Source organism: Electrona antarctica (genome assembly GCF_951216825.1).
Source record: "Electrona antarctica genome assembly, chromosome: 11".
NCBI classification, from domain to species: Eukaryota; Metazoa; Chordata; class Actinopteri; order Myctophiformes; family Myctophidae; genus Electrona; species Electrona antarctica.
This window is the reverse complement of record NC_136792.1, coordinates 6,848,657-6,862,163: the sequence shown is the minus strand read 5'-3', so window position 1 is coordinate 6,862,163 and position 13,507 is coordinate 6,848,657. Positions and strand designations below refer to the sequence as shown.

At 44.5% G+C, this 13,507-nt stretch overlaps 1 protein-coding gene across 1 annotated transcript in view; it reads right to left on the bottom strand.

Annotated features, from left to right (window-relative positions):
• Window positions 1-288: 288 nt before the first annotated feature.
• Window positions 289-13,507, bottom strand: part of LOC306932398 (dehydrogenase/reductase SDR family member 13-like) — a 65,336-nt gene continuing 52,117 nt past the window's right edge. The window contains exon 8 of the mRNA XM_079514190.1: window positions 289-321. The gene's annotated coding sequence lies outside the window, so the exon portion shown is untranslated. The remainder of the gene's footprint in view (window positions 322-13,507) is intronic.

Here is a 13,507-nt window from a genome sequence, read left to right as displayed (position 1 = left end):
TCAAAAAATAGCAGACCTACAAGCTCGTAGCGCGCCACTCGGTGGCGCGCTACGAGCTTGTAGATCTGCTATTTTTCAATAGCTAAAGCATAACATGATGCTAACACCAAAAGGGGTTCCCGCCCAGAATGGGATAATCACATGAATGCAGATACAGTGGCTGTGCGGTCCGAGGTTGCATTCATTAATCAGCAGTGGAGGAACAGTGGCGTACAGTAATGCCCCGTGATATTGTGATATATCAACAAGCTGATCTGACACGATGCGAGCTGATGAGTGAATGGATGACCGCGCTGCCCTCGCCTGGCTCACGTATTCACACTGCAGCGAGAGAGGGGAAACAGAACAAGACATGAGGAGCCAGAGCTTATTGCTGCTGTCCTTGGTCCATTGATATAACAACAACAACAACAACAACAACAACAACAATAATAATAATAATAATAATAATAATGTGACAAATACCTAATGTTTCTGTTAACCCATTTTGACCTGAGATCAGATTCTAAAAATGTCTTCTACATCCTGACAGTTTTCTGAAAAAGCTATGTTTCTATGTCAGTCGTTCTTCGATTTTTCAAAAATAGCAGACCTACAAGCACCGAGTGGCGCGCTACGAGCTTGTAGATCTGCTTTTTTTCAATAGCTAAAGCATAACATAATGCTAACACCAAAAGGGGTTCCCGCCCAAAATGGGTAATATAGCATTTGGGAGTTCGGCCCACAGAAATAGAGAGAATCTTTATATTTAAAAAAAAAAGAAAAAAACATTTCTAGGTACATTATGTGGGGCAAATCTGCCATTACATTCCAGTGAATGTATATACAGTATAACATACAATACAATGTTAGTTCACTGATAATACCATCAGACCTTTAACACTATAGTACTGGAACATTCAGACCCAATCAACCGTAATTGTCCCTAAAGCACTTTAATGAACTGACTTTAAAAAAAATATATATCCTAGTATAATAATAATAATAATAATAATAAAATGTCTACTGTTTTCTTTCGTGTTTTATGGGTTTCATTTTCTTAAAATTTGTATTCCAATATATCTCCACAAATTCAGACGTGTTGCAAATGAGGCATTTATACTGAAGTGTCACTTCAGCCTATTTCATTTTGACCACTTTAACCTAATACTTTGTTGGCCGGGGGTTCCCCAGGGATCTGTAATTGGCATGCTCCTTTTCCCCCCATCCATCCATAAACCCAATGTGATGCGAGAGGGAAGCCGGGAGGAGAGGCAGAGGGGAGGGGGCACCAGGCAGCAACTCCTTGAGTTGGGGCCGGGGCGCCCGCGGGGAGTTTCTCCCCCCGGTGGGGACTCCTCACTGGCAGGTAGAGCCAGTATAGAGATCAACAGCATGCAGCAACAATACATCCTATACTGTACAGTAAGTGTACAGTAAGGAGGATAAACCCATTTAGACCTGACCGATTCTAAAAAAATGTCTTCTTAAAGGGTCACTTCACCCCTGACACAACCTGATCTTATTTTAATGATGTTTAGGACACTAGAAACACTTTTCCTGGGTTTTTGTGTGCGGAATCCCTGTTTTCAGATATCCTGGTCAGGAATTAATTTTATCTACGTCAGAATGCTCATGGCCCCTCCCCTCCGGACTACAACAGTCTAACCTCGCGTCACCTTAGAGTATGCGCGTCACCTACACACGGCTACACCTACACCTGAAGACAGCCCAGAGGGGTGTCCCTAGTCTCTACTCCGTTCCACCTACAACCCCAGGCCACCCCCACCGATGCATTCCTCAGATTGTTTGTTTGTGTATTATCATGGCATCTGCAGTGCAGAGTGATACTGATAGCACTCCATGGACAATATTTATTTGAACCGGAATACACAGAAGATCAACCCCAGCGCAGATGAAAGAAACGAGCATGCAGGGCAGCCTGGCCCTGGATATTTTTTACTTGATCAAGTAAGTATTTCTGTAGCCCTGAAACATGATTGTCATAAGAGCGTCATGTAAACCATGGCTAGGTATTTCTGCAAAGTGTAAACATGATGTAAACTTGCATAATCTAGCAATCGATTGCTTTAATGTGAGAGTTTTATAAAGTTAGCGTAGTAGCTAGGCTATGTATGTGTATAGTTCAGAGTGTCGTAGTACGTAGACTTGTTTCAAGATTCCAGTTCATAGACGCAGCCATCGTTACTTTGGGTCCCGAAAATAGGTCTACAAGCTCACAGCGCATCGCGGATTCGACACTTTGTGAGCTTGTAGGTCTGTTATTTTCGGTGCACCAACGTCATGCATGCAACATGTATAAATCAGGCTTCACGTCGGATAGATGATGATGGCCATATTGTTTTCATTTACAGGAGTCAGGACTGGAGGACAGACAATACGGATGTCGTTTTCAGCCAAACGTGAGAGGAACTGCTGCATCGGAGGGAAGAGTTGTGTTCACCTTATAAATAAGAACATTCCCTTTTCCAAGCCTTCATGTCATCATTTCAAAACTTGGAAAACAGCTATAATGAAGTTATCTAATAAAACGTTTACATGATGTACACCTGCTTGCTGCTCATTGACTATATGTAAAGAATGAAAAAAGGTTGCACCCCAAATTCCATCTAGTGTTCATTTGAACGATTTAATTTGGCAGAAATGGCATATTGCATAACGTGTTGTACATTCTCTTCATGTAATCATTTTGCTGGGGATTGCTTACCATACAGTTGAACTACAGTAAAACATAATGTAACAATATCCACTAATTAAAAGCATGATGATGACACGTGGTTACAATGTTACAGTTACAGGCTACGTTTTGTTTTATTATAAAATGCATTATATCTCCCTTCAATATCAATCACAGACTTTCTTCATGGTGTGGGAATGACGAAACAATTGAGGAAAAACACGTTTGTTTAGTGATACTATGCTAATTTATATATATTTAGTTTGCTTTGCTATAAAAAGCTACATGACCATTTTCAACCGTAACGCAGACAGCATCGATGCGGCTGCAGCGGCTCTGTCTAATTCCTGAAGAGTGAATACTTTCTTCCAAAACAAATCTAATGTCCAACCGTTTACTGGTTCAAGAAAAAGGAGAAGCAGACTTCACGTTGTACAAGAAAGAACACATGGCTTCATGTCGTGTTGTTTAGTCATCCACTCGAAAAAGGCTAGCAAAAAGTGGTTTGTTATTATTCTTGCAAAAATGCACCCGCAGTGAAGGTTGCCAGTTCTTTGACTTTGTGAGAGAAATAAGCAACCATGTCCATGCAAAGTGCAAACAAGCCTCAAAACAATATGCACATATATTTTTGGTTATTTATATTATGTGCCTATTAGGCACATAAGCCGGCTATTTAAAAAAATAATCTTGAGTGGATAAAGTGCAAATGTGGAATATCTTTGAAACATTTTAACAACATATCTAATACAGGGCTCCATGGCACAAATTACGTGGAAAAATACAAATTAATTTGGGGGTCCTTGGCATGTTCATGGAGAACCACTGGTGTGAAAAACATTTGGATGAAAGCCCAAATATCAACTACATTTTAGAAACAAGTAAAAAAAAAGAAACATCAACCAGTGATTGTGAACCACCAATATTTACAAGCAACAAAAATAAGCCCAAAGTTGCTTATAATAAGCAGACATGGCAACACTGGGTCACTTCTATGTGTATTTGTTGTTTGTAGAAAATGGGAGGATAAAGATCATAAAGTCACACCTACACGAAGCCTCCCCCTGAGGAACAGCGCAGCAAAGCATTATGGGCATTGTAGGAATTCAGCAATCCAGTCAACCCCTAGTCAAATACACAGACTTCATTATTTTTCTGGTCAAAGGGTGCAAATTTCAAATGGTGCTACTGTTATCAATTACAAATACCATTAACATTGAGTGACTGGATTTTCTTCCAGAGGTGAAGTGACCCTTTAACCCATTTTGACCTGAGATCAGATTCTAAAAATGTCTTCTACATCCTGACAGTTTTCTGAAAAAGCTATGTTTCTATGTCAGTCGTTCTTACAAGCCAAGACCTACAAGCTCATAGCGCGCCACTCGGTTGCAACTGAATGACTGGAAAATGGAAATGAAGAGTATACATAGTACATGCATAAACTTTCTTTAATGATTATATCTGGTTTCAGTATTTATTTATGATATATTTTCTCTATTATTAAGTGCATTTTTGCAGTCAGTGTATTGGAGGGTGGGGGGGGGGGGGGGGGGGCAGAGCGGCATGCCGAAGTATTTCCGGGGGTCCCCAGCCAAAAATGTTCAGAACCCCTGCCCTAGGGTATGTACACAGTACCCTCACAAACAACATGCAGTAATCCTGGTCTCTATACTGCCTCCCCTTGGTCAGGAGGAGAAAGGAACTGGTCAACGTGCAGTAATCCTGGTCTCTATACTGCCTCCCCTTGGTCAGGAGGAGAAAGGAACTGGTCAACGTGCAGTAATCCTGGTCTCTATACTGCCTCCCCTTGGTCAGGAGGAGAAAGGAACTGGTCAACGTGCAGTAATCCTGGTCTCTATACTGCCTCCCCTTGGTCAGGAGGAGAAAGGAACTGGTCAACATGCAGTAATCCTGGTCTCTATACTGCCTCCCCTTGGTCAGGAGGAGAAAGGAACTGGTCAACGTGCAGTAATCCTGGTCTCTATACTGCCTCCCCTTGGTCAGGAGGAGAAAGGAACTGGTGGTTCCACGCGCTACGTCCTACTCATGGGGAAACTCCTCCCTATTAGGTGATAAGAAGCGGCCTGCTCACTCCTCATGCATTGAAGGAAGCATGAGCTCAGTTCGGGCTCTCCCCAGGTTGGCAGAGGGAGAGTACAGTGTCCAGTATTACAGCTTATAGGGCTACAAAATCACGGGATAAAGATTTATAGAAGAAAAACTAAAAAATATAATTGGCTACTCAAAAAAAAGGCGTCATTTGAGAATGTTGAACAGAGCTCTAAATGGAACAGTATACAACCATCATGTCATCACACACACACACACACACACACACACACACACACACACACACACACACACACACACACACACACACACACACACACACACACACACACACACACACACACACACACACACACACACACACACACACACACACACCACTTCCTAACCTCCCACCGTTGTACAGCGTGGTGTGTCTGTCTAATCATGCTGATGGCCTGGCACCCCACCAAGCTGCAATGCTTAGCCAACGGGGATCTCTATTCCAAGAAGACCGTAAAATGAAACGGCATAACGGCATACAGCAAACTGTGTGTGCGCACGCATGTGTGTGTGTGTGTGTGTGTGTGTGTGTGTGTGTGTGTGTGTGTGTGTGTGTGTGGGTTGTAAATAAAATAACCGGATTCATTTTGGGCCTGTTGTATAAATTGCCCCATGACAAATTTACTGTAAAAAATGAAGCCAGGACGCTTCTAGGTTATGCCACGATAAAGCTGGTAAATTACATCGAGATGCAAACATCCCAATAAAAAAAGAGAAATCTCATTTCACCCCAAATAAACCACAGGTTCCATTGATTGCTGTCCCACCACTGTTTTGATGCGGCGGCCCTCCTCCCCTCGTTTAACCCATTCTGGGCGGGAACCCCTTTTGGTGTTAGGCAAATGTTATGTTATGCTTTAGCTATTGCTATTGAAATTGCTTTAGCTATTGCTATTGAAATTGCTTTAGCTATTGCTATATGCTTTAGCTATTGAAAAATAGCAGATCTACAAGCTCATAGCGCGCCACCGAGTGGCGCGCTACGAGCTTGTAGATCTGCTATTTTTGAAAAATCGAAGAACGACTGACATAGAAACATAGCTTTTTCAGAAAACTGTCAGGATGTAGAAGACATTTTTAGAATCTGATCTCAGGTCAGAATGGGTTAAAACAAAAACACAGTGAGGGCCCTCGGTTCACGGGTCCCGTTCATGCATTTCGGCACATAATGCACATTAAGACTCGTGCATGGAGAGAGGGGGGAAAATTGCGCCCCTTCTTCCACCATCTTCTGGTGTCATTGCAGGGGCTACGACCTGACGAGAGGCAATCACACTGCCAACATATTTGCTTACATGTGTATGAGCAATTTAGCAGATGGCTACCACCACCCCTGACGCACGCGCGCACGCGCTCACACACACACACACACAGCAATGATGCTGTCGTGGGGTGTGTGCATGTTGGTGTACTGGGCAGCTGCACGGCTGGCGGCTGCAGTCACAACATCCTTATTTCTGCTCTCCTCCTGTCCGTCCCCCGTCCTCATCCTTCCCCCCCTCCCATGTCCTCCCTCCTTCCCTCCTCTGTTGCCTGTGAGGATGGGGAATGAGATTCTCATCATCAGAAGCTGCAATTTTCACAAAACAATGTGAGATCACACGGCACGCACCCCCACCCCTCCCAGCAGGCCCTGAAGCGACCGCAGCCTATGCAGATTGGTAGGATTAATGTCCTCTGTGTGTGTGTGTAGGTGTGTGTGTGTGTGTGTGTGTGTGTGTGTGTGTGTGTGTGTGTGTGTGTGTGTGTGTGTGTGTGAGAGAGAGAAAGAGAACATGCATAGACATGACACAGGGTGCATTCATAGTCGGGGGGGCAGCACATGCTGAGGACATGTGTGCACTTGAATACTCACACACACACACACACACACACACACACACACACACACACACACACACACACACACACACACACACACACACACACACACACACACACACACACACACACACACACACACACACACACACACACCTGGTAACAGGACAGAGGGTTCAAGCAGGGTAAATTAGGGAGGGGGGTTGTCTCTCTTTTTTTAATATGACTGTTTTCAAAGGACTGAAGCTGGGCTGCCAGGGTCCTCTTCAACATGTGAGACACAGATAAGAAAGCGTCTGGTGGAGCAGAGAGGCTGGTAGTCTGGCTGTCTCTGGGATTGAGACAGCGTGACTTTGCCAGGGGAAACTTTTTGGGAGTGGAAAACAAAGGTCTCCGACGGAGGGCATGGCGCTGCCGCTGGTCAGGAGGGCTGTCACACGGTGTCGGTGTGCCATGGAGGACACGTACGCGCTCACAGCATGCTGCTGGACTCAGGACTGTCACACGGTGTCGGTGTGCCATGGAGGACACGTACGCGCTCACAGCATGCTGCTGGACGCCACAGCCACGATGTGTGCCCACGTACGACTGCAGGGGTGTTATACACCGTCGACTATAAAACTAACACGAAAAATATTCGTCGACTATTTTTCACTGACAAAAACTAAATGGAAACTAAATAAAAACTAAGCTATGATGACTAAAACTATAAGACTGAATATACTGACAATTTCGTCAACAAATAAAAACTAGACTAAAATGTTAGGAAGGGACTAGTGGACAAGGAATCCAGTATAAGACATTTTACAATTAGTTGCATGCTGAAAATAGCAGATCTACAAGCTCACAACGCGTCGCAGCGTGACGCGTTGTGAGCTTGTAGATCTGCTATTTTCAGCATGCAACCAAGTGTAAAATGACTTATACTGGATCTCTCGTCCACTAGTCCCTTCCTAACATTATTTTAGTCTAGTTTTTATTTGTTGACGAAATTGTCAATATATTATTTTCCTGTGAATTTTTGTACTGTGGTTATTCTTAATGTTATCTCTTGTGTGCGTGTGTGTGTGTGTGTGTGTGTGTGTGCGTGCACGCATGCATGTGTACTGTGTGCATATTGGATGAGCAACAATACTTAAATGTGCAGTTGTGTTTAAGCCATTGTGAATGAGTGAGCATGTATGTGCTACTGCATGCCTGTCCATGCACTGTACAGACAGTGTGTGTGTGTGTGTGTGTGTGTGTGTGTGTGTGTGTGTGTGTGTGTGTGTGTGTGTGTGTGTGTGTGTGTGTGTGTGTGTGTGTGTGTGTGTGTGCATATATATCTGTCTATTTCTGTGCCCTGCTACGTGTCTGCCCTTGTGGTTTGTGTGTGTGTTTGTGTGTGTAGTGTGTGTGTGTGTGTGTGTGTGTGTGTGTGTGTGTGTGTGTGTGTGTGTGTGTGTGTGTGTGTGTAGTGTGTGTGTGTGTGTGTGTGTAGTGTGTGTGTGTGTGTGTAGTGTGTGTGTGTGTGTGTGTGTGTGTGTGTGTGTGTGTGTGTGTGTGTGTGTGTGTGTGTGTGTGTAGTGTGTGTGTGTGTGTGTGTGTGTGTGTGTGTGTGTGTAGTGTGTGTGTAGTGTGTGTGCGCAGTGTGCTTGAGCCGGAGGCGAGTGAGGCCAGTTTCCAGGTCCCTGTTGTAATTTCCTGGCAGGCTGGCAGGATTGTGCGTGGCCCCGAGCTACGACAGGGGGCCGGCTGCAGCCGAGCGGGGGCCCCCAATCAGGGACAACACCCCTCACCTCACTGACCCTGACTGCCCGCTAAGCTGTTCCCACACTGGGGCTCAGGGTCTATGTGTGCGTGCCTGTGCGTGTGTGTATGTGTGTGTGTGTGTGTGTGTGTGTTTGCATTTGTGTCTCACCTCGGGAAGACTGAGGATTTTACCTTATCTCAGCCATACCTTTCTATATAAAACATTAATGCATGGGCAGATTGAGCACACGCACGCACACGCACGTGCTCGCGCACACGCACGCACGCACGCGCGCACGCACGCACGCACGCGCGCACGCACGCACGCACACACACACACACGCACACTTCATGTCCCTCCACAACACATCAGCCCTCATACGTCGTTGTGTGGTGAATAGCGAAAATAGCAGATCTACCAATCCACAACGTGTCACATTGCAACATGCTGTGAGCTTATAGATCTGCTATTTCTGAACATTTAGAAAAATGTGAAAGAGGAAAAAAAAGAACAGACATCTTTTGTACGTTTTTTGAAAAACACGCATGTGTGTACGTGCGTGCGTGTGTGTGTGCATGCGTGTTGTGGGGCGGTCTGAACCAGTCAACTGACCGACAGAGAGGGGAGGGGTCAGCTCTGCGGGTCACCAAGCTAGATGGAGAGAGATGGAAGAAAAAAGGACTGGAGAAAAAAAGGTCAGGGGGTGGGGCAGGGTATAAAGAGAGGGGGGGGGGGTGGATGGATGGGTGGATGGATGGGTGGGTGGGTGGATGGATGGATGGATGGGTGGATGGATGGATGGATGGGTGGGTGGATGGATGGATGGATGGGTGGATGGATGGATGGATGGGTGGATGGATGGATGGATGGATGGGTGGGTGGGTGGATGGATGGGTGGGTGGATGGATGGATGGATGGGTGGGTGGGTGGATGGGTGGATGGATGGATGGATGGGTGGATGGATTGATGGATGGATGGGTGGATGGATGGATGGACGGACGGGTGGGTGGATGGGTGGATGGATGGGTGGATGGATGGGTGGGTGGATGGGTGGGTGGATGGGTGGATGGATGGATGGATGGGTGGGTGGGTGGATGGATGGGTGGGTGGGTGGATGGATGGATGGATGGATGGATGGGTGGATGGATGGATGGGTGGGTGGCTGGATGGATGGATGGGTGGATGGGTGGGTGGGTGGGTGGGTGGATGGATGGATGGGTGGGTGGGTGGATGGATGGGTGGGTGGGTGGGTGGATTGGGTGGGTGGATGGATGGATGGATGGGTGGGTGGGTGGATGGGTGGATGGGTGGGTGGGTGGGTGGATGGGTGGGTGGATGGATGGATGGATGGATGGGTGGGTGGGTGGGTGGATGGATGGATGGGTGGGTGGGTGGGTGGGTGGATGGATGGATGGATGGGTGGATTGGGTGGATGGATGGATGGGTGGATGGGTGGATGGGTGGATGGATGGCAGAGTTGGGGGGGAGGGTTGTGTCCAGGGAGGTTAGCCCACTAATATAGGTCCGATATCAATATCAATAACAACTTTCAATTTATAATATTACATTAGGCATTTAGCAGTTTAGCATGTTCTTATCCAGGGAAACTTACCAGTGCAATAGGGTTAGGTCAGATTGCCATATGGTTGTTAACTATTATTTAACTCTTATGGTGCGTTCAGATTGAATTTAAATATTCGCCTCGGTTCGTCCCGTTTGTGCTCATGCGCCAGGTCGCACCGCGCCCGTTTGTGGCGCTCGTGCAACTTCTCGTCTTTGCATTGCCTTTGTATGTAATCGCGCCGCGTGCGTGCGTGCGTGCGTGCCATCAGCAGATTCTGCCCTTTCACTTCCCTTGGGCTACACCTCTGCTACAGGGACAGGTAGACACCTCTGCTACAGGGACAGGTAGACACCTCTGCTACAGGTAGACACCTCTGCTACAGGGACAGGTACCTCTGCTACAGGGACAGGTACCTCTGCTACAGGGTCAGGTAGACAGCGTTTTCTAAGGAGCAAACAGGGCCCAGCCTTGTCAGGGAAGGGATGTCTGGAAGACTGGTCAGGATAAGGTCAGGTCATTGTGTGTATCGTGTGTAAGTAAGTGCACTCAGGCAGTCACATGTTGACACAACAATGGGAAGTGGATATGGTGACACAGGGTATGTGGTTATAAACTTATATGCCAGAAAACAAATGACACAACTAAAGTTGGTGAATAAGTAAAGAATTAGGGAGATATGAGAGTATAAAGTGGACTGTACTGTCTGTCTGTATGTGTGTGTGTGTGGGTCAGATTCCTGCACGGGTCCGATTTTCGAAACCCGCACCCGCCCGTCAATCATCAGTTCCGAAACTCGCCCGTTACCCGTGATTTATATAAAACTCGAAACCAGATCCGCCCGCCGGTCAAAAAAATGACCCCTTACCCGCTGCGTTACCCGTTCGTATCACCGGCACCGATAGCCATCTTTGACTTTATTTCATCCAACACCGCATGTGATGTGGTGGTGGTTGTGGTGGGCGGCGGCGGTGGTGGTGCGTTGCACACGGAAGACATGTAGTTGACTGAGGCTACTGCTACTTATTATCACAACATAAAGTTATATCATGAAGACATGTAGTTGACTGAGGCTATACTGCTGCTTATTATCACAACATACAGTTATATCATGAAGACATGTAGTTGACTGAGGCTATACTGCTGCTTATTATCACAACATACAGTTATATCATGAAGACATGTAGTTGACTGAGGCTATACTGCTGCTTATTATCACAACATACAGTTATATCATGAAGACATGTAGTTGACTGAGGCTATACTGCTGCTTATTATCACAACATGAAGTTATATCATGAAGACATGTAGTTGACTGAGGCGACTGCTGCTTATTATCACAACATGAAGTTATATCATGAAGACATGTAGTTGACTGAGGCTATACTGCTGCTTATTATCACAACATGAAGTTATATCATGAAGACATGTAGTTGACTGAGGCTATACTGCTGCTTATTATCACAACATACAGTTATATCATGAAGACATGTAGTTGACTGAGGCGACTGCTGCTTATTATCACAACATACAGTTATATCATGAAGACATGTAGTTGACTGAGGCTATACTGCTGCTTATTATCACAACATAAAGTTATATCATGAAGACATGTAGTTGACTGAGGCGACTGCTGCTTATTATCACAACATACAGTTATATCATGAAGACATGTAGTTGACTGAGGCTATACTGCTGCTTATTATCACAACATACAGTTATATCATGAAGACATGTAGTTGACTGAGGCTATACTGCTGCTTATTATCACAACATACAGTTATATCATGAAGACATGTAGTTGACTGAGGCTATACTGCTGCTTATTATCACAACATGAAGTTATATCATGAAGACATGTAGTTGACTGAGGCTACTGCTGCTTATTATCACAACATACAGTTATATCATGAAGACATGTAGTTGACTGAGGCTATACTGCTGCTTATTATCACAACATACAGTTATATCATGAAGACATGTAGTTGACTGAGGCTATACTGCTGCTCATTATCACAACATACAGTTATATCATGAAGACATGTAGTTGACTGAGGCTATACTGCTGCTTATTATCACAACATACAGTTATATCATGAAGACATGTAGTTGACTGAGGCTATACTGCTGCTTATTATCACAACATGAAGTTATATCATGAAGACATGTAGTTGACTGAGGCTATACTGCTGCTTATTATCACAACATACAGTTATATCATGAAGACATGTAGTTGACTGAGGCTATACTGCTGCTTATTATCACAACATACAGTTATATCATGAAGACATGTAGTTGACTGAGGCTATACTGCTGCTCATTATCACAACATACAGTTATATCATGAAGACATGTAGTTGACTGAGGCTACTGCTGCTTATTATCACAACATACAGTTATATCATGAAGACATGTAGTTGACTGAGGCTATACTGCTGCTTATTATCACAACATACAGTTATATCATGAAGACATGTAGTTGACTGAGGCTATACTGCTGCTTATTATCACAACATAAAGTTATATCATGAAGACATGTAGTTGACTGAGGCTATACTGCTGCTTATTATCACAACATGAAGTTATATCATGAAGACATGTAGTTGACTGAGGCTATACTGCTGCTTATTATCACAACATACAGTTATATCATGAAGACATGTAGTTGACTGAGGCTACTGCTGCTTATTATCACAACATGAAGTTATATCATGAAGACATGTAGTTGACTGAGGCTACTGCTGCTTATTATCACAACATACAGTTATATCATGAAGACATGTAGTTGACTGAGGCTATACTGCTGCTTATTATCACAACATACAGTTATATCATGAAGACATGTAGTTGACTGAGGCTATACTGCTGCTTATTATCACAACATGAAGTTATATCATGAAGACATGTAGTTGACTGAGGCTATACTGCTGCTTATTATCACAACATACAGTTATATCATGAAGACATGTAGTTGACTGAGGCTACTGCTGCTTATTATCACAACATGAAGTTATATCATGAAGACATGTAGTTGACTGAGGCTACTGCTGCTTATTATCACAACATACAGTTATATCATGAAGACATGTAGTTGACTGAGGCGACTGCTGCTTATTATCACAACATACAGTTATATCATGAAGACATGTAGTTGACTGAGGCTATACTGCTGCTTATTATCACAACATACAGTTATATCATGAAGACATGTAGTTGACTGAGGCTATACTGCTGCTTATTATCACAACATGAAGTTATATCATGAAGACATGTAGTTGACTGAGGCTATACTGCTGCTTATTATCACAACATACAGTTATATCATGAAGACATGTAGTTGACTGAGGCTATACTGCTGCTTATTATCACAACATAACGTTATATCATGAAGACATGTAGTTGACTGAGGCCATCTAATAGAAGAGTTGCGATATTGAGGGGGCAGAAAACAGCCTGGTCACGTGGTTCATGTACTCGCGCGAGCCCATAGACTCCAATGTATTCCGTAAACTTCCGGTTATCCGTATTTGAAGCCTTCAAATAGGGACAAACCAATAGAAGTCTATGTAGAAGAGCCACCATTTGACTGGCCCAATGAAGTGAA